Below are 21,838 nucleotides of genomic sequence, written 5' to 3'. Positions count from 1 at the left end.
GGCCACATGGAAATGCCCAGGTAGGAGGAAATTAAAAGTGAATAAAAATTAAGTGTCCCAGGGCTTTTAATATAAAAATGTTACCCTTAAAATATTTTAGATGAGTTTGCCTATCTTGAATAAACAGGTATTAGGGTAATATTTTGGGTAATATAATGCTTTAAATAAACATTTCACAAAATGTTAGAAAAATATTTTCTCCTGCCTAAGCAATTTATCTTTCTACTTCACTAAATTAAAGAATAGGTCAAATTACCAAAACCTAATTTGTAGCACTGAGATCACAGTGAGTAATCTCACTTAATGAAGCTGTAATCAATGTCTGAGCAACTCCATCATTAGTATCATTACATTATATATTTATGCATGACGAACACTTCACCAAAAACAATCTTCAATGGCAAAATTTTCATATGCTGATTTATAACTCCAGAGTTTTCCAGATTTCTGTTTAAATAATTTTTCACATTTTAACAACAAGAGCAGCTAAAATGGATAGAGGATGTTTTAGCAGTTGTTAGAGTGGAAATTACAGCAGCTTTCTTCAGGAGCACTTCTGCCTGCACCATTCCACAGTGATTATGAGACCATAGGATACAGCCTATCCTTTTACAAAATATTCCACTTGTGAGCTCCACTGGAAGCAACAGAGGAAATCTCAATGACAGCAGTTAAAACATGGCCAAATAATAAAATAAAACCATGAAACAGAGGTCTCCACTGCCACCTCTGGAAACAGCTCTTTTCACGTGGCTCCTATGACACATCAGCAATAACTTCAAGTCACTTAGCCACTGGAGGAACTCCTCAGATATTAAATAATATGTGATGTCTCAGTGCACTAAGAAAACTCGTAACCCTTTTCTTCCTAGTACTGGAAGGCAGCAGTTCTGTCCTTACTATTCATCAAGTACCTGTCACACTTGTTTCACCTAGTGGCACCTGCAAAGACTTGGTCCAAAGCCTCTAGAACCACTTTTCTAGAGCTTGTAAACCCTTAAGTCTCCCTTTACCACTTCAGAGTAGGAGTAATAATTTGTTTTATATCATAAGATGGATGAGAAGGGAGGAAGGAAGGGAGACAAAGCAAGGCATGGCAATGCAAGGAAGGCAAGGCAAGGCAAACCAGACAGTTTCTTTCATAAGTTCTGTTACTAAAATATTCAATAACCTGGTCCAGGTCAAAAAAAAAGTCACAGCAGTCCCCTAGATTTATGGCAAACTAATTAAATGTCTTTTCTCATTAACCTCAGACACAACAGGTAGTTGTGTATTTCATAAGATTCAGTTTTATGTAGTGATAGAGATACAAAGCAATGTTTCATAATCTCAAATATATCTATATATAATTATCATTATATTATATTATATATTATATAATTATTTTAATATCAGAAGCTATACTCTGTCTATTCATGTAAAATTAAATTGTGTCCTATAGATATGCACTTAATATCAGTGGTCTTCATGTAGGTAAATGTTAAACAAAGGCTTACAAGGTATAGAAAACTGTTTAATAGCCAGATCCCACCTATACACCACTGGTCTGTGTGAGAGAGAAACAAATGTACACACATAATTTCACTTATAAAAGAGCATAAGAAAGATCAGCTTTTGTTGTTGCCTAGAAGTAACTTGATGTAACTGCCTTTATTTTTACAGCATGTATGATCACAAAGCTTTATGAGAATACACATGTTCAGCATCTTTTGAAATGATAAACAAGTGATGCCTTTATAAGTTCACAATATGAAGCTTTGATGTCTACAGCCATAAGGTCCCATGGAGCTACAGAATACAGCCTGTGAAGTGCTTATGTGGTTTTTCTGTCTGTGGCCTGTACACAGTCTTCATGCTCGTGTACAAGCCACTGAAACATGTTTTTGCTCCTTCAGACTCACATGAAAGACATCAATCACATATGGAAAATGAAGGCTTTAAAAATCAGGCAGAACTCTGTCACCAGAGTTGAGCTCCTCCATACAAATTCCACAGTTTAGCTGTCTACAATTAAGCAATGTTTCAAGTCCACATAAAATTGTAAAACCTAAAAGGATGATTGGCAAAGGGGAGTGGAAGTCAGCTCTCCTTTATTTCCAAACAGATGATGCATAAGTAAATATTGTGATAATTCATGTGTTACAAATTTTGCATGTATATTTACATGGAAGTTGCTGCTAGTGGCATGTGACATAATCCAATTATGGAGATGCCAAGCTTGTACCAAACACTTTCATTCTCCAGTGTTCTGTGTGGAAAGGAGCAGACTGTGATACCAAGATCTAGCTCTGGACTAATTGAGATCTTTAGCCAAATCCTATTTTATTTGAGAAAAAGCATTGACTGCCACATCCATCCAGCTGCCACAATGATTGCATACAAGCAGAACTTCTAACTGGGAAGAACCTTTCCAAGAAAACAGAACTTCTCAGTACTTGCCTGAGAAAGAAAACAGACACTTGATAGTCCAATTTTGTTACCAGAGCTGTTCTTTATCCTTCAGAGTCTTCTCCTGCATCCCTACTTAGGCAGTAATTTACTCAAAGAACAACTTCAGAGGATGAAGCAACAAAGTTTATTACAGCTGATGGCTGTCCCAGAAAAGGCAGAACCAAAGAAAACCTCAAATCAAAACAGAATCCTCCTGTGTAACAAAAAAGCTGTTTCTTTTAAGAGGTGTGGAGCTGCTTTGCACCTGCTGCTCTGGGTGGAAGTGGCACTCTTGTGGACTGACACAAATGTTATATAAACTAAGCCTAAATAATGCAATACGGCTGTACACTTGTATCTATTGATGTCAGTAACCATAGCTAGCCCAAACAGGTTGCAGTCAGATGTTAACCTTGTGCAGTGGAAATCTAAAATCACGTTATTATAACAGATGATGTTAAAAACAAAAGCAATGGTGAATGGTGAATAAGCGCCCTCTTAAGGGCAGTAGGTACGAACAACATTCCTTCAATGCACTTGCATAACTTTGAAGTTCAATTCTCAACATTTCATCACACTAAAATGGCAGCTACTAACATTTTCCCCCATCACAATATTCTAAAAGTGCTGTGAAATACTTTGAAATGCTGGAGTCCCAGTCATTTCTATTTCTAAACAGAAATATCGTTCACTGGGTGTACTGAGTTGGCATAAAGTTACACAAAACTATTTATTCCAGTGTATTAAATACTCACCTGTTCCTTTCCCTAATGGGAATTAATACCAGGATGTTTTTACCTATATGGGATAGGAGGGGAATAAGTAGAAGAAGAATAAATGCATAAGTTTAGTCTTTGGTTGCAGTAAACCAAAATAAAAATAAGAGACCTTCCTAAATATCCATATTTCAGACATTGTTGTTCTCCTGATCACCCCTGCCTGTAAGAGAAAAAATCAAAGTGCCATTTTGAGGTTCTAATCAGTGCCAAAGGAACATATGTCAGGCATGAAATTGGCTTTGGAAGCCATAGCAAGAGACATATAGGTAAAGACCTACGTAGCACTCCAAGAAAAGGCTTGACCTTGCCACATGGGATTGTTTGGGAGAATTCCCACAAGTTTAGCTTGTTGTGGAAGGAAGGCAGAACAGCAGCCTCACTTTTCCTCCTGACACTGCAGAGCTGGCTGCAGAAAGCAGGTTTAGGTCTTTGCCACCTTCTCCCGTGATCACAGAGTGGCCCTTCCAGGCTCCAAATGGAATGTGTATGAGATGAAGAATCTCCTCTCCTTTGGCAGGATGTCCTAAAAGTTCATTTCCAAATCTTAGGTCAGTGAAGTGAGCATTTCAACATGCCTGTTCTCGCTTACAGTAGTGCTGCATGAACAGGTAACCAGGATACAGGCAGATTTTATAGTCACATGCATTCATTTAAAACTAGCTCAAAACCAAGAAAGCAACTTCTTCAGAGAGTTTTCCTTCTATCAGGCCCCAAAATCCAAGTCAGCTCTATTCTTCACATCTTTCATCAAGTCAGCTAACATTACATGGGCATCAAGGATCTTCTTAGGCACTGTTCTCACATGGCTTAAGTAGGGTCAAAAAGAGTAGATAAAAGCAAGACTGTCTGTTAGGAGACACCTAAAAACAGCTGAAATCCTTACTTTGGACATTTATAGACAAAAGCTTGGTTTTGGGGTGTTCTTTCCAACAGTGTGCAGAGTTAGACATCAGAAAGAGTTGCAGTCCTAGGAAAAAACACAACCTGCTATGGACAAAAGAAAACTGAACCTTTTCTAGCCTGCTTCTGAAAACAATTCTTTATAAATTTTCTTCAGTTTCACACACAAAGCACAAGAGCAATGGGAGACAGAAGAAACAACTGGAAGGAGCCTGTCTTAAGGTTGACAGTAGTATTCCACCAAGGGGTTTTTTACCTTTTTTCTCCTGTCTGTTTAAGATTTTGAACACTGGTTCCATAACAGGAGATTGCAATATTTGCTACGTTTGCACAGCACTACACTTTTAAATTAACACTCCTGGCTCTCCATTATTTCAGAGGACCAGGGATGAGAATAACTAAAATATTGTTTCCCATTTTTCACTTCAAGAATCCTTTCAGGGGAAACCTGGCAGCAAATGAAAGATGATATGAGAGCACAGAATTCCCAAACCACAGACTGAGGCACAGCACCTACACACGCTGCCTTCCATTGTTAGCTGCCTGCAATTCCTCAGACTCTGCAGACTGGGTAAGAAATTGTCAGGTGTGTTACATAAACTTTTTTAAATTCTTTGATGAATTATTTTTCATAGGAGCATACATCCTTTTAAGGAACCCATGTGGATCAGATGAGTAATCATCAGCAGTGACACCACACTGATGGAAATTGATGTTTCACGGATTTAAAACTAATCAGTTATAGAATCGCTGTGGAAATACTAAATGTTATCCTCCCATAGCTGTTGTCACTTTTAAGAACAATTGTTATTGAACATAGCTTTTGAAGAATTGTCTTAATTTAGCCAATTGTCACAGGACATCTTCACAATGTAGTAACTAACTCCCCCTCTGATATGTTCCTACCACTGCTAGTAACAGCCCACAAATGTTGTACTGGGTTTGTAGGACTGAGACTTACCAGCCTTCCTCTATCTGAATCTACCTTAACCTGCTTGAAATTTAATTTTAGCTTAATTTAGTTCCCTGGAACAAGATTTTTTTTTCCCCTAATTGACTAGGTGTCTATGGCTAATTAATTTTACATCTGTGTATCTTTGTATGGCACCACTGTGGTTCCACGACTAACAAGATGTGGTAGAGAGAAACACAGCCTGATAGGACACAGGCTGGGGAAGCTCAGTTACAGGATGGAGTCTGGAAAACCAGGCACAGTATGAAAGATGGGGCACAGGCTTGGCACTAGGAAATCCACAGCTATAAACAGTTAAAGAAATACAGAACAAACATGGAAAAAACTTTGCTTATAAATAACAAAGAAATATTACCCAGCATAAGGAAGATGGCCATATAAATCAGATTTGAATGTAAAACAGAGCTGCAAAACACTGAAGAAAAAGTGTTGCAGAGAGATAAAAAAGAAACCAAGCATTTCCTGGGGTAAGAAGTATAACTTAGGGTAAGGATGGAACCTGGGGGGAAGGACTCCAGATGCTAAGAGCTCATCTCAATAGCCCTCACCAACACTAGAGAGGAACCACAGGACTTGAGGGAATGGTAGAGCTGTGGCAGTGCAGCTGGCAGGTAGAAGACTGTTTTGTGTATTTGAGATGTCACTACTGCCATGCAAATATACCCAGACAGAAGTTAGGCCAAGGGGATTTCTAAGGAAACACAGCATTGCACTGAGCAGCACACACCCAGGGTGAGTTCAGCAGAGTAATTCATTTAGTGCCACATCTCACTGACCTGAGATTTTAAATAATAAAGCAAGAAGGTTCTTTAATGGACCATAACTGAAACTGCCCAGAAAGGAGAGTCCACCTGGTGTTACTGTGTCACACACATATCTCCATCAATACCCAAAAGACAAGTTACTTTTCAGCAAAAGTCATTCATGAGTTTAACTAAAAATTCTCTCTTTAGACTTGCACATAGCTATTTCTAATTACATGCAAGGTTTTTTTTCTGTTCAGATTAGACACTCCCATACATGTAAGGTTTATCTTACCAAGTGTTGGGATGATCAGGGTAATACAGAGAGGTGGGGGCCTGTGGCAGGAAGGGAGTTCTTTCCATCATATGGCTGCAATGAAAGAAATTGGGAAGAGATAGCAGTAGAGGAGACATTGATAGCTTTGCACCTTTTCTGCCAGGTGTTTGTGACAGCTCTGAATTTACACTGACACTAAAATTAGCACTCCAAGTCTCTTTTGACTGAAATATTCAAGTTCTTTACAAATCCATTACAGTTGTTCTAACATAAAACATATTGTTTAATGTAAAAACAGGATTAATTGGTTTATCTAAGACTGTATACCCAGTTTCTTAATTTAATTTCCCAGGAAGAGCTAGAACTGGAAAGGTCTAAAGGAAGATAGAAATCCTTTTTATAGAAAACCATGAAGAGTAATTTTTGAGAGCAAAAGTGTGCAGCTTCTGCCTTCACAAGGTAAACCACCACAGTTTTGTTAAGTACCTCTTAAAAACAATGTATTAATTACCATTACAGTCATAGTTGTGTCCATTTCTCAGACAGATACACATTTATTGCTTTAATTCTAATTAAGTGTTGTACTTCTGAACATGTACTTCTGTCAGCATTACTGACAGCCTACGTTTAGCCATTTCACAATTACATTCATAAAGAAAATACGTTTAGGAGATGGAAGTGAAGACATGAAAGGCAGCTGAAAAAGCAGTAAGGGTGAGTGACAAATGGACAAGTTTTCTCTGAATACATTCACTCCTATTTCTGCTCAAATTTGTTCTATGATATGACATTCTCTCTTACTCTCCCACATCTGCATTTGCATTTCACACACACACGTCTGACCAGCAGGAGCTGGGGAAGAGAAATACTCTTATAGACAGTAATGTGCAAACCTAACCTTTTCTCCAATTGGATAATGTCTTCTAAGATATTCAGAGCCTCATTTTTTATTTTTTTTTTCTCAGTTACAAGAATGTAAATCATGATGAGTTTCTTCTGAGATGGGAAAAATTGTGTTCTCAGTCTTTATGCCTTCTGTTGGTTTATTGCCCGAAAGCACACACATCCTTTTGCTGAGAGGTGAGACATTTTTCTCTCTGGCACGTTGTCAGAAGGATCCAAGGTGAACTAGCCTCCTTAATTAAGCTACTGGGGAGGATCCAGCAGACATTGGCTGTAAGAATTGATGTGTCCAGTCCTGGAATCACCAGCAGGATGACCAGCAGCTGAACTATGGCTTGCTCTTATAGGTGGTACAGCACACAGCAATATTGCTGTGCAAGGAAACCTTCTCATGAGGATCTGCACTCTTCAAGCCAGCTCTTGGGTCCCAAAAGCAGCAGAAAATTAAAGATTTCTGTGAGCTGATGGCAGTTACCCTCCAAGTCAACTGCACTGCTTAAACATGAAAGTTCAGCCTTATAATCACCAGCTATAAAAACTAAATTAGCATGATGTTTTCAAACAAATATCTCACGGTTTTCACTTGGGAGGAGGCCACCTTCTGGCTATAAATCAATGGCCCACTAATAAGTGGCTTGGGAACAGCATGTAAGAATATGGAAAAGCTCTCTTGCCAGAATTCAGAAGTAATTTTAACCTAGGAAAAAAAAAAAGGAGTTCTGAAAGTGTTCCAAGTAATTCAAAGAAATCCATCAAAACAGCATTTTCAGTCAAGCATACAACAAAATCTAATATATAGGAAACCAATGTTCCCAGTTAGATACAGCAAGTGTTGCATAGCTTTGTTGAGGAGAAATGAAAGATTTTGTGGAAGCAGACATAAACTACTGAAAAATGCAGCATGGCCCACAAGCTTGAAGAATATTAAACATTAAAGCATTTTAGGGCATTGGCAAGTGAAGATGGATTTAATCAAAATAATATTTACATATGAATTACATAGCTCATGCACATTTATAGCCATCCATGAAAAATTAAATTAATTTGCAATGCAAACCAACTGGGGCAGCTAGTGAATGCCAATGAATGATGAATACCACTAATGACAGAACTGTATTTAATTGGTTTTAATAAAGCATATTAATTTTTTCAGTAAAATGTTATTGTGCATTATAAAGGTTTTCTAAAGTCACTGTGCTGCTGGTGAAGTGTCCAGTACAGGAATCCACCAGAGCAGGTTGTGATGTTTCCATTTCCTCGTATACACAAGGATTAGCCCAACCATCAAAGAAAGGAACTTGGGAAATGTGGTTAAAAACACATAGGGGCTGGGAAAAACACAATACACTTTGTTGTAGCTTGTTTGTACCTGCAGGGCATGAAGGCAGTGACCTCTAGGAGCACTCAGTGACTGCACACCCAGGCTTTGATGGCACAGAAGAGTCAGTCAATGACTGAACCTCTGAGCAGCTTCCCAGCCCGTTTGATGGTAGCACTCAGCTCAGAAGGCCAGGCTAAACCCAGTCCCACAGAAACCTGACAGGCAGGGCTCAGTGTAAAGATGTAAAGGCCTCATCAACAGGTTCTTTCATCTACTGTTTGCTTCACTGCTGGTGCACTGAATTACTGGGACACACAGATACAGCCTAAAAGCAAGAGGCAAAGAAAATGAGTCCTCAAGCTGCTTCTTGTGTGTTGAAATGATACATAAAAGCCTTAAAAGCTGGTTATTGAGACCAGTGCTAGTAAGACCCCACAAAGAGACCAAAAGTTGCACAGTTCATGAAACAATGAGCAGGCAAATGTCTTCAGATGTATTTGTTCAGAATAGTACCCTTTTTCTTTTTTTTTTCTTTTTCTTTTTCTTTTTTTTTTTCTTTTTTTTTTTTTTGTTAACCCAAATCTCAGCATGGTCCCACTTGCTCTCCAAACCCCAAAACACACATGAGTAATTCAGCACACCTAGAACACCCCTGTTGCAAATTGTGTTCCAAGCAATGTGGAGTGATGGCTGCTGTCTTTGTTTAAGATGATTTGTGGGGGTGGACATTCTAAAATGAGTTATCTCCCCTTACTTTCAGCCAATCTCTCTCCACCAATAAAGAGAAAATGATTATGAGCAAAATGAAAAAAAAACCAAAACAATTTATTAACAGGTGAAAAATAACAAATAATCACTAGATACAAAATTACCAAGTCCCAAGATCATTCTTTCTCTAAGGTTTATTCTAAGACTAATACAATAAAAATGAATATATTCATTGAACATCAGGCCACAGTTCACATTTTTCATATTATAAAAGGGGGAACTAACAGAGACCTGTGGTAGTCTAACAATTAATTAACAGATTAGAGTTTTCAAGTCACAGCCCTCAGATTGAAACATTTCAGATCAAATCTGTCTTGAGGAATGCTTCCCAAACAAAAGAAAGTTAAAGACACAGCCCCAATATGGTGTCAAATTTTGACCCTCTTTATATTTGGTCATGAGATGCTTTCTGGACATTTTTACAGAAAGGAACTGGTATGTTCAAGGCAATAAAAACTAAGACTTGAAGAGCAGCTAAGGAAAAGAACTGACCACACCAAGCTCTTGAATGACACAAATGTGCCTAAGTTTCAGCTCTACCTGTCCAGAAAATATTTCATATTGTAACTTGAGTGAAATATCACTCAAAATCATTTAAAACACCTTCTCCCTATAGGTAATTATACCTTTCTGTGATGTGCAGTGGTTAGGATTCACAAGAGCAGATCATGAAATTCTCATTTCTACAGTCTGCCATCTGGAAGCTTGTAATATCACACACCTCCATTCCTTTTGGTTAGGAGACCCAATAATGCTTTACTGCCATCTGTTGTTTTGGGTCTCCTCATGACTCATGATCCTGTCAGAGCGCCACTTTGCTGCTCCTGTTTATGCTGGGGGATGATCAGCAAGCTCTGGCATTGCTGTGTGTGGAGCTGCACGTCCTGTGATATCCAAGACAGCTCGTCCTTCCAGAGTCCCTTCTCAGAGCAGTGCAGAAGATTATAAATAGGGTGTGTGACAGCAAAATGAAATACGATCCTTCGCGGTAAATTACGCGTGAACTTGATTATACCGGCTCCATTCATCCATGGTTATTAAAAGTTGCAAGAAAGTTGCTGTGAAGCCTTGTTTGTCCAACCCTAGAACATTAAAGAAGAAATACAACACTGTTGTTGTAGTGCATTAAATACTGTAATTTAATTCAGGTTGTGTTAATAAAGAAAAGTACTTAACAGCAGATATGATGATTTTGTCACAGCCCTCTTTGGGCAAGTGAAGTACCACTCAAAATGATGATTACATTTGTTCTGGTCTAAAAAAAAATAAACATAAGCTTGGCTGAGGCAAAACAGGTAAAAGTGCAAGGAGGGTTTAATATTTCTTATGAATCTATTGATAGAAACATTATTGCTGTAACAACAGGATATCAGAAGGATGGGGGGAAGAGCCAGCAACACATAACTTTAATAACTAGAAAGATCTAGTTTCAGATTTTCTCATTACATGCTAAAGCTCATTTACCACAGGTAAGTAAGAACAGACTTTATGCAAACACGCAAAATACATTTCAAACCACAAAATAAATATTTTTCTTTGCTACAGTCACCTCTGACGTGCAAATACTTCAGAAAATGTTAGTCATGATAGCACCCTTGTGAGGCGAGGGGCTTTAACACAGCTGTTTGCCAGCAGGGTAACCCAGAGAGCAGTGCCTCAAATTAAACTGCCTCAAGTCATATTTAGAAGCCTTCCACAGAATCAGGACTGCATTTCCTGACTGACATACCCCTGTGTGACCTTACCTTCTGGATCTGTCTTTCCACCAGTGCTTAACAGATGCTCAGCCCCTTCCCCACCTTTCAGAAAAGGGTCAGACATGGATATTTTGGTAACAGAGAAAGCTCTGTGCAGAATAACTAGTGTAATGAGCATAAAGGATTCCTCTGCTGTTTGTTCCAATTACAAAGCAGGCTCCCCAGGTTCCAGTTAAAAACAGAGCTTTTCCTCATTTGCACAAGCTGTACTTATAGAGAAGAGCATGTCTGGAATAGTATCTCTCTTTAAAGGAAAAATGGTCTCCAAAATGATAAAACAGATTTATCATCTGCATGACACTGCCTGGAAGAATTAGCCCTCAGGCCAAACATTGCCAAACTACTAGCTAATGTAGTTTTTCTTTTTTTTCCTTTCCCTCCCTTTAGAGTATTCCTCTAAGGGCTGAGTTACCACAGTTCTTTATTTCCCTGCAGTTCCTAAATGTTATTCTTATTCCTTGGGCACATCTGGCTGAGAGCCCCACAACTTGCTTCCTAACAGGTTTCAGCCTAGCCTATCTGAAACAGGATAGATTCTTATAAAGTCTCTATAACTGATTTATGAAGTTTTACATATTTCATGGAAGGCTGATTTTTAGCTATGACTTTTATCAGCCTTCTTCCCTCAAATATGTTTAGGATGTCACAAGGATTTCAGCATGCTGTAGGCCTCTTTTGAATATTCTTAATGACCAATAGAAGATTTATTTTCTGCACATCTGTCTTGTGGTCCTGAAACTAACTCCCAGAGAATGTTTAAGGTAACTTCATCATGCATTTCTGTTGCTAGCACAGATGGGGAATAGGACACTATTTGCAAGTAGCAAAAGCTGGAGTTAATAGTGCCTTTTAACTCTACTATTCTACTTCTTTAAGATGCCTTTAGGGAGAAGTATTAGTGAGTGCCATGGCACATAGCTCCCAGATGCTTTTCTGCTCACATTCCCTCTTCCCATCAGAGCCATGTGCAGAGTCAAATTCCTGCTCCTCAGGTGTTTTGCCCCATGTCTCCCATCTCTTTGCAAATGTGCCACTCTACAAGGCTTTACAAGTAGAGAGGGGGACCACAATACCTTTTCTAGGAGGATTTATGTTGTGGTGCCTCCCTTCAAAAAGATATTCTCTGTGACCAGCTTTTCTCCCCTTGAATACCAGTTTGGGTCTCTCAAGATCAAGTGGCCAGAGCTACCCCTTGACTAGCAGACAATCAGTACAGCACTACCAAAATCATGGCACACAGGTTCATTTACAGGAACAGACCTTTCCCTGAACCTTTCTCTCTGCACAGCAAGCAAGGGCAATGGCACAGAACACCATGGCCCCTCACTGTATTCAGCTCACCCTGAGCGTAAGCCTTCAGATCATAGCCTTCAGTTCGATAATAGGACCGAGTACTTTGTCCAACAGGGAAAAAGAAGAAAGAAAAAAATTACAAAATTGAAAAAAACCACTTTCCTGACTTGAAAGAAATTCTACCTAACAATTCCTAAAGGAATGTTTTCTCCTGTAAATGGCAGCAAGTCATTAACTTCTTAATTTCCCATGTCATTTACTAGGTGAATCTAGTCACTCTCTCCATTATGCTCTAGCATTACTTCACTAGTTACATTTCCTCAAAATAGGGGAGTGCTAAATCCTCTTCTTCCCTTGGTGAGATATCATTGAGAATCTCTAAGGGTAGGTATAACTATCCAATCTCTTTGAAAATTTGAATGATCCAACTGTTTTTGCAATACTTTTGTGCTCACTGAGACTCGCTCAAGGTCACAGAACAATGTATTGCTATAGCCAGCATGGCTTCTCTTCTCTAGACCCCTTCTCCAAAGACTTTAGAGTCCCAGCTTCAGTGTTTCTCTTTGTCACTTCTAAAAGTACACTGATTTTTGGCCTTCTCTTTTCCCTCCATGTCAAATTTATCCCAGTGTAGTTTTCTTAGCTGTTGCTACTGCACTTGAACTTACAGCACCTGCATTCCTTTTTTTCTTAGTGATGACCAATACCACCAAGGGCCTGTGATAGGACAGGTGTAATGCCAGAGCCTAAGTGTTTTTGTCTGCCTAGATTTCCAATTATTTTTTAATTGGAAGTTTATGGAGCACTGAGGTGCTTCCTTCCCACTGGATTCTGGGATTCTTTGGAATTTGCCATACATGTATTTGCCAATGTGCTAAAGTAAACAAGTTGTACTTGGAAAATAGACTTTTGTTCAATGGAAAGGTCCCATTCAAATCCTTTGCAGCAGGAACCCAAGTCCAAGGACAGCAAATTGTTTATCCCTTGCTCCTTTTTCTTATGCAACATTATCCTGGAAGAACACGCACATATTGGCCAGCAACATCGGCCCTGGATCTCAGGCACAGCATGTTCCCTCTGTAGAGAACACCCTTCTCCTGACCCTGATAAATGATTACAGAGCAGCTCTGATTCAACACTGACTTTCCTGCACTGCATCATTAAGCTGAAAAAACACAATAAAAGTCTCTCTGCCATTGTCTACAGCTCTCAGCATTCTCCACCCTGATAAAAACTAGTTTTGTGCTTAAAATTATCTCTGTGCTTCAGAAAGGCAGCACACTGGGTGCTTTATTCTCTTTGGCAGAGTCACTTTTATGTAGAAACTGTATACATCCCCAGACAAAGAAGCTCTTGCTGTTAAGTACCCAATCTTGGGAGATTTATGCTTTTCCAGAGCAATTATCCACCTTTGTTTCATGCAGCAGTGGCTGAAGTTCCCAACAGAACCCCATCATAATCCAGAACAATTAAGTCACACATCCTTATTATGGTTTTGTACCCTCACTACCATGACTGCATCTAAACATACTGGCTTTCTGAAAAATATTCTACAAAATATCCTGCAGTGTATAGAGGGAAGTTAACCATCCTTTATTACACAGAAACACTGAGCAATTGCTACTCTCTTCCAGAGTCTCCCCAAGTGCAGCCCATAAATAGTGCATTTCCTACTTGAGGAATACAATAGATCCTAAGCTTCTGCACATGAACTCTCCACGTTTACCTCCACAACCCCACTTCTTAACATGAATCCAACTAGAAGAGTTCATGTAGATCACAGAAAGGTGTCAACAGACTAAATTATCTCACAGTAGTCACACCTCCTTAATTTACACCTACTCTCAGCTGGGAAAATTCAAGATTTATATATTGGGACTTACTGTGAATGTCAGTCACGAAACTGCTCAGCTTTGCTCCCAGAGTTATGCAAGTCTCAAAATCAATGGATTCCGGTCTCTTGTTTTGCCTGTATCTTCAAATGCAAAAAATTAACTGCAACACACAGTAAGGATGCACACAAGGTCACAGGAAACTATAAGGATGGCTTGAAATAATTGTTGGATCATTAGCAAGATTTGAAAGCAGCATTAGCGTGAAAAAAACTAATTAGAAAGAACCTTTCCTTATCCTGCCAGGTGTCTGACTGCCTCTAATGTGATGAAAGCAAGCAGGGTAGTTCCATTTCGTAAACACAGGGAGCAGAGACCAAGAAATACATGCCAAAAGGAGTGACTCTCTTAAAGAATTTTGAAGATTTGTAGAGCTGGTACTAAGAAGAAAAGTTTCTCCTGGAATTTCAGCTTGTGGAATCCAATTCTTCACTCAGAATCCCAGCTTTCGTTTTCTCTATAGAATAAAAGTCTTTAAAGCAGGGAATATAAAGCTCAGTAAATATAGAAAGTACAGTATAGTCACAATATTTAGTCATATTTCAGTCTAATATTTTCCATCTTGCATCAAGGAGGAATGTGACACAGCAGTAGAAAACTAGAAGTGCTTCTAGTACTTTCTAGTAAAATTCCAGCTTTGTAAACAGGAACATCGATTCTGTCTCTTTGACATTTTCTTCAGCATAAGAAGAACAGGCTTAAATCTCAACAAGAAAAAAACCTTTTTTTATATTATTTATAAAGATCCACAGGGAGATTCGGGAGAACAAAATAAGAAGATACAATATAACACTGTGTAGGTTAAGCTAACAAATCCAAGAATAATTGAGATTTTTCAGGTACATTTACATGCTTGAACCCAACAGATTTCAGTTCATAAATTCAAATCACCTTCCACCTACAAAATTAACAAAACAAGAGCCAAGAATCTGACCAAAGGGTGATAGCCTGTCTCTTCCCTGTCCCTCTGAGGACATGTTCTCTCTGCCCAGCTGACTTGCTCTGTTGCAAGGTCAGAAAAGGGATGTCTGTGACTGGCAATCCACCCAGTGGATTCCAGTATCTTCTTACATAAACACATCTTCTATCCTATGTCCCAGCAATGAAGGACAAAAAAAATTAAAAAAAAAAAAATTAAAAAAAAAAATTAAAAAAAAAAATTAAAAAATTTGCATAGAATGGGTGGAGATTTCAAGATTTCTTTGGCAAATAAGATAGCATAAGTGGATTATGAATGGAAATCCTGTCATGCAAACCCTCAGCAAATGTAACAACCTCAAGTGTTGTGCCCATTATTCCATTAATGTAGAGAGCTTTATGGAGGATTTCTTACCATAAGTGTTTTTGACAAAACCTTTTTCACTTGTGCAAAAAAGAACCCCCAAAACATCCATGCTGTTTTACAGCTGGATAGATGAAGGCACAAAAGGGAACTCAAATCCCTGTCCCAAAGAGCTTGGGCAGGCTTCTTCCCCAGCAGGGATCACAGCAGGCCTGACAAGGCACCACACTTTTTCCCTCTCAAAACAAACCATGAAGAGCTGAGGCAGACATTTATTAGCCCACCCAACTGTGGAGGTTGTCCAGCCCTATTCAAGCAGGGCTGACTTTCTGCAGGCACAGCCCAGGGATCTCTGAGGCACTTCTGCATCACAAATTTGATATATGAGCTTGACTTCACAAGAGGTAAGTGTCCAACATACATCTGCAAACACAGAGGAATGGCAGCAGTTTCCATGGCAATCTTCATCTAAAAAGAGCTCTCTGTTCATCCATCCTGCTCCTCTCTGCCCTGTATCCCAGAAATGCATCTCTCCCTGAGCTTATCAGCCAGCTCACAACAGGAGCACATCAACATGCAGGGCCTTCTGCTTGCAGGATCCCCATGGGTCCCTGGGAGGGCAGAGGAGCCCTTGGGGACCTGCCTGAATTTTTCACACACAATGAACAATTACATGATGAAAGCCCCAGTGGGCTTGAGAATATATTTATATATATATATGTATATTTATATATTTTAACTGTGAGCAGTTCCACCTTCAGGTTCCACATTAGGATACAAAAACACAGTAGTCTTAGTAGCCAGGCTAAGGTCCTACTGATACAACAAACTCAAAGTGAGGTACAATCAGTGCCCTCACCACCTAAAGGCAGATCTCCACATGCCATTTCACTCACACTAGTGTCCATATTCTCTTTTCCTGCATTAGCAGGCAGTTCTAGCCACATGAAAGGTAAATAGAAAAGCCCTCCAGTGCCTGGTTATCTGAAGCTGTCATACACATACCTGTAGAAAGGTAGATCTGTGCGGGCAGGAGGAGGATAGAATCCTGCTCTGGGCTCCACCATGCACAGTGCAGCTCCTGCCATTGCACTTTTTGCAAGTTACTGATATGCTACCATGACTGTTTACAGAAAACAGGTGTCCAGGGATGAAAAATGTTGGTCTATCCCTCCTCTACAAAGTACATGGAGACCTGCAGAAGAAAATCTTGCTACATGTTAAAAAGTTGGTATCTTTCGTGTATCTGCAACCTGAAGTGTTTGCTCCCTTTCACATAAGGAATATGTGAACCCTAAGTAGGAATTAGTGTTTTATTCGTGGCATCCAAACCTATCACATTCTGATGAACCTGTAGTCTGTTTTAAAGAAAACCTGTCTTTTTTTTGTTGCTACTTCCATCCATGCAAGTGAAGTTTATGTCAGAGACCTCTTTCCTCCTGTAAGTCTCCTTTAACACCTCACCTTTCTTATATTAGAAATATCTCTTGGTCTGTTCCCTGCCCAGCTCTCAGGTCTCTTGCTTTTTGTTTCTAGTTATGTGAAGAACAAACACTTGGTAATAAATATTTTCTTGAGACAGGAACCAGTAATCTAACAATATAACCAACAATAAATCACAGCTGTAGGCAAATGTTTAGATACTAGTAATTAAGATAGCAAATCAGTTAGCTGGTTCCTTTTTTGAGTTCAGCACAGAGAAAATGAATAAAAATATAAAGAAAACCTCCCTCACCTTCCCATAGGACAGGATATTTACTCTAGTCAATGCTGAAACCTCTGTAAAGGTTACTGAAGAATTCCTTTGTCTCAAGAACTCGCCTTCCAAAACAAGGGCAGTACCTTTTGCAAGCACAAGTAGTGCCTGAGCTGGCACAAATCTAGGGTGCCAGATTTGGGTATATAATAATCTATACTGAGAGATAATGCTGAGTCACTTCACAATTAGCTACAAAGGTGTTGCTTGGGACTGGAAAAACAGGTACCTACTCTCAAAATAGCATATAAGATGTCAATTCCTTTAAATCATTAAAACCCCACAAACTAAAATCTCTCCAATTTTACTCCTTCCTACTCATCTTATGGCACTGCAGCTTCTATCCAGTTTTGATCTTTCAGACAGTAAAACTGCAGCTATTCTGGAAAATGTCAAAACCATTTCATTTCTCCTCCACTTTAACAAGGATAATACAGTATTTGCATTCTGTGCCATAATGACCTGAGCTTAAAACTTGCAAAAGAACAACGATAAATGGCAATTTAAATGCTTAAAAAATATGAACCTTTTCTATGATTTGTTTTCAAGTAAAAGGAATATTTGTTCCATTACTAAGTTTAAGAGTCCTCAATTAAGGACTAGAGGAACAAAATGCATGACCAATACACACACTGAACTAAGAAAGTAAAAAGGAGCAGAAGCAGACCTTTGCCAAAGAGTGTTAAATATTTTTGAAACCCGAGATCTACCTTTTGCTTTTGAAAAGTTTTACTGTCCACGTGAAAACTGAAATGAAAAATGGGTAAAAAATAGGTTCCATATAGAACACTATCTATCCTTATTACTACATTTTGAGATTTAAAATTCCTCTGAAGATACCTACTAGAGAAATTAAATAGTTTTATTTAACAGGATGAAGTTTTTCTAGGCAACATGTATGCTGCAGCAGAATCTACACTACCCTCTCCCACTCACAAACAAGCTTCCCAGCCAAAAAAAAAAAATCCCTGTATATCCCAGGCTCTCATAAACAGGCAAGCTTGGAGTAGAAAAAGAGCTGCTTCTTGGCACTGAAGAATGCACTCCATAAAGGAGCATCCACTGAAAGGCACAGGAATGGAGGGAGAGTATGTCCCTCAGTGCAAAACTTCTCCTGGCATGACAAGAAGTATGCAGGGAAAAGAGAAAAATCTTAAATGCTACATCTTTAAAAAGGTACAAACACTTGTCTGCCCTCAGTGTCCTCTCTGCAGCATAAAAGAGAGCCATTTATATAGAGTTTAACCACAAACTACTATTAGCAAGATAAAAGCTCCACATAAGGTGGGGCATGAGTTACAGGGGAGAAATAGCAGCAAGAACAGCAGTAATAATCTGTGTAGGTTCAAAAAGAGTATATTGTGTAATCCTCTGAATTTTATACTTGAGGACTGTTCTACCAATACCCAGCACAAACCTTCCCCGAGCTGAACGTACCATCACGGGTTAACTTTCAGTCAGAGAACTTGCACTTCCAGAAAACAACTTCATGCTCTGCAATAGCTTGAATAACAAATTTACAGGCTCCTCAATCACCTCCACGTTACAAATTTGCATTGCATTTTGCTAAGCTAAATCTGATGACTCTGGCACAAGAGCTCCTAATGTGGTAATAACAGAAGCTTTTTACATTATGTCAGATTCTTCTGTGGTAAAAATTTGACACAGCTCACAGAGAAGCTCAGAACAGAAGGTGAATTGATTTTATTAGCAATGGACTAAGGTCTGACATTTTTCAAGACAAAACTGGAAGTAATTTTGGATGCAGAACAAAGTCTGTTGCCTGTAGTTGTCTCTCAAGCTTCCTTACTAGCTTATGTCTTTCTGCAGAGAGGTGGGAGGAACTGCACTCCTTTCAGACAAACTTGATCTTCACCTCTTTCAGAAATTGTCATAATTACTAATTATGATTGTGTGCATATCAGCATGTTTTGTTAGGAATGCTTTTTATTTAAAGAGATAGCTAGATTCCTACCTTATGCACTCACCTACACTCCAGTTCCATTAAGAAAGCAAACACACATTTTTCAAAACACCCGACAAAAATTTCTTGAGTCCCATTCCCTGGCAGCCAACACTTGGTAAATTGCCAGGTCATCTAAGCTTTGCACAGTCTGTTTTCTTTACTGACAATAGTTTATTTTTACATCAGAGAAGAAAAAAAAAGTCTTATTAAAATAAGTAGAATATAGGACTAGATTATTGGCCCTGGGCAGAAGGAAAAAAAAGTGCATGATATCTCTGTATTTAGATGAGATACATAATTGTTCATGGCATTTTGATTGCTGACATTCAGTTTCACGTCAGGTTATGGGGGAAAGAAGACTTTGGTACAGAAAATAAAATATCCTCTTAAAACAGCTATTCTCTGCATCTAAGGTACTGACTCACAAGTTCCCTGGGCCATTTACATCTTCACTCAACCCTGCAAATAAAATGGTGTTCTTTGCAAGGTGTCTCCTTCGTGGGTTTTCCTCGGGAACAAGAATGGATTGGCTGTGACACTGAGCTTTGAAATACTGTCATTCTCAGGGTTCTGTAAACAAAAGGCCACACCTTGGCAGCTCCCATTTTCTCTCCTTTGTTTTATTTCAACAGTAAAGCCAGACACGAGCTAATACTTGCCATGACACCCACTAGCCTGAAACTGCCTGTTCCTTCAAACTGCTGCTAAAGGGGCACATCTGGTTAGGTTCCTAGGGAAGGTGCTAAAATCTAGGGGTTTACATCTTGGGAAACGTGAACAACACACCACATTTCTTACTGGAAAAGCTAAGGATGTATTCTGTCTTGGAAGCTTACATGAAGCACAGCATGATCAGAAAACACTTTTGGACTTGACCTTCAGTAACTTTCAAATAAAATGATGAAAATTTAAAACATTGCAGCCTACAAACAAGAACGTGTGGCTGCCCATAAAACACTCGGATGGCGCACGTGTGTAAACCACATATTTGAATCCTAAGAGCACTACTCAAGCTTTCAACAATTTTAAGACATGAAACTTGGCAGACAATGCTGTTTACCAAAATCTCAAAATGCAACATGATGCTGGTTAAATAGAGAAATCCATTTATTTTGCTCCTCCAAAGGAGATTGAATTGTGGTGGTTTTTATTTGATAACGCACCCACCATTTCAGAAGTCTGCATCTCTGTTCCACGTAAGCTTCAAGAAGATGAGGAATAAATAGATAGACCAAAAAGCACCTTGTCTTCCAAGCTTCCTTAAGAATCTCTTCTTTGCTGAGAGTTTTTAGAACACAGAAAGAACCTGTGTTTTTTTCCACTGGCTCATCTACGCAGTGTAGCAAGGTGGGTGGTATGGACAACATGCATAGTACAGCTAATGAACTAAATATCTCCAGTTTCCAATTATCCATCAAAATACCAGGCAAGACAACACCTCTGGGTCCTCATTCTCATCTCTTCTTGGTATTATGCATAATGTCACTGGGTTGGAGTAGGCTGAGAATAAGAAAGTGAATATGAGACATAGGAAGAGAGCAGCTGATGGCAGACAGTGGAGAAGATGGCAGGTGGAGCAGGAGGAGACTGATGGTAGAAAACCCATGGACAAGAACAGGGAAAAAGGTGCACTGAGTGCTGGCCAGTTTCAAACACTAGGGCCTAGGGCTGTGCAGTAGGGAGCTGGCAGAGGGAGGAACTCCCACAGCCCAAGCTAGTGCAGCAGTTCTGAAACTTCCACCAGGCCACGAATCAAAAAGCCAGACTCATTCCCACACACCTGGGCAGGGAACAATGGCTGGCACCAACTGGCTTGTTGGGCTGTGAAGGCAGCAACCCAAGATGTTTGTATCCAGGAAATTAACCTGGTAGCCTGGCTGGAAAAACAGGAGGTAGAGAAAGAAACGTGAGAGAAATCCCAGCCCTGATATTTCAAGAGCTAGAGGCTGGCACAATATTTTTTACTTCTCTGCTTTTTTTTTTATGGAAGAAAAGCCATCTGTCAGTTTTCTTGATAGCCTAACTCTCCCTTAATTCAATCCTGTTAACTTCTGTCTTAAAATTCTACTGAAGGTATTTTTGGTGTTGCAGCTGATACAGAGAGGGATGGTCTTGGAGGGAGAGAGAGGATAAATTATTTTAGTCATGGGAAGAAATCCTATATAACTTTCTCTTAAGCTACCATCACCATAACATTAGTATATTTTGTGCCTTAGCCTGTACTACTCTACAGTTTTCCTAGTAAGCCACTCAGATTTCTTAGTTCCTTTCTTCTGAGATAGTAAAAATGCATCTCTCTTGTCTGTTAAAACCCATAAAGGTTTTGGTAGTCACTGAAGAGACTTTTTAACTGTGGCCTCCCTCAGTGACACTATGATCGATGACACTAGCTGATCTTCACTATCTCCATTGTGTGAGTAATTGCCACAGGATTTCGCCAAGGGAATATAGGGAATATAGGGTTTCTCCTGCATGGAATGACTCAGAAGGGTCTCCAGGCAGCCACTAGGAACATTTGAGGTCAGGGCTGGGAAGGTCAAGCATTAGAAGGTTAGCTGGTTCATCCCAGCAGCTGCTCTGCAGAGGGCACACATCACCTTCAGCTGAAGGCACATTAAACATGTCAGAACAAACAGCTCTTTCTTTAAAAACCAAGCCAGAAACTAAGAAAAACCAACCAAAAACTACCCACATGAACATCCCCTGGTGCAAGGCATACAGGCACAAGGTGATAGGGATGACACTGGAGAGACTAAGGATGTAAAGAACTCAACAAAAGGCAGACATAACAATAGAAA

At 39.3% G+C, this 21,838-nt stretch overlaps 1 long non-coding RNA gene across 1 annotated transcript; it reads right to left on the bottom strand.

Moving 5' to 3' along the window:
- Nucleotides 1-378: 378 nt before the first annotated feature.
- LOC106628308 (uncharacterized) lies at nt 379-14,989 on the bottom strand. The gene is made up of 4 exons (XR_001331636.2): nt 14,028-14,989; nt 9,721-10,176; nt 8,375-8,651; nt 379-7,702 (listed from the first exon to the last, which is right to left on the bottom strand). It is a non-coding gene; the product is annotated as an uncharacterized LOC106628308 (long non-coding RNA).
- Between the last annotated feature and the right edge of the window lie 6,849 nt (nt 14,990-21,838).

The sequence above is a fragment of the Pseudopodoces humilis genome, chromosome 3, assembly GCF_049639895.1.
Source record: "Pseudopodoces humilis isolate 2021_Gansu_Grassland_sample_001 chromosome 3, ASM4963989v1, whole genome shotgun sequence".
Taxonomy (NCBI): domain Eukaryota; kingdom Metazoa; phylum Chordata; class Aves; order Passeriformes; family Paridae; genus Pseudopodoces; species Pseudopodoces humilis.
Note: the sequence above shows the minus strand (reverse complement) of the source record. Positions and strands in the feature narration are given on the sequence as shown.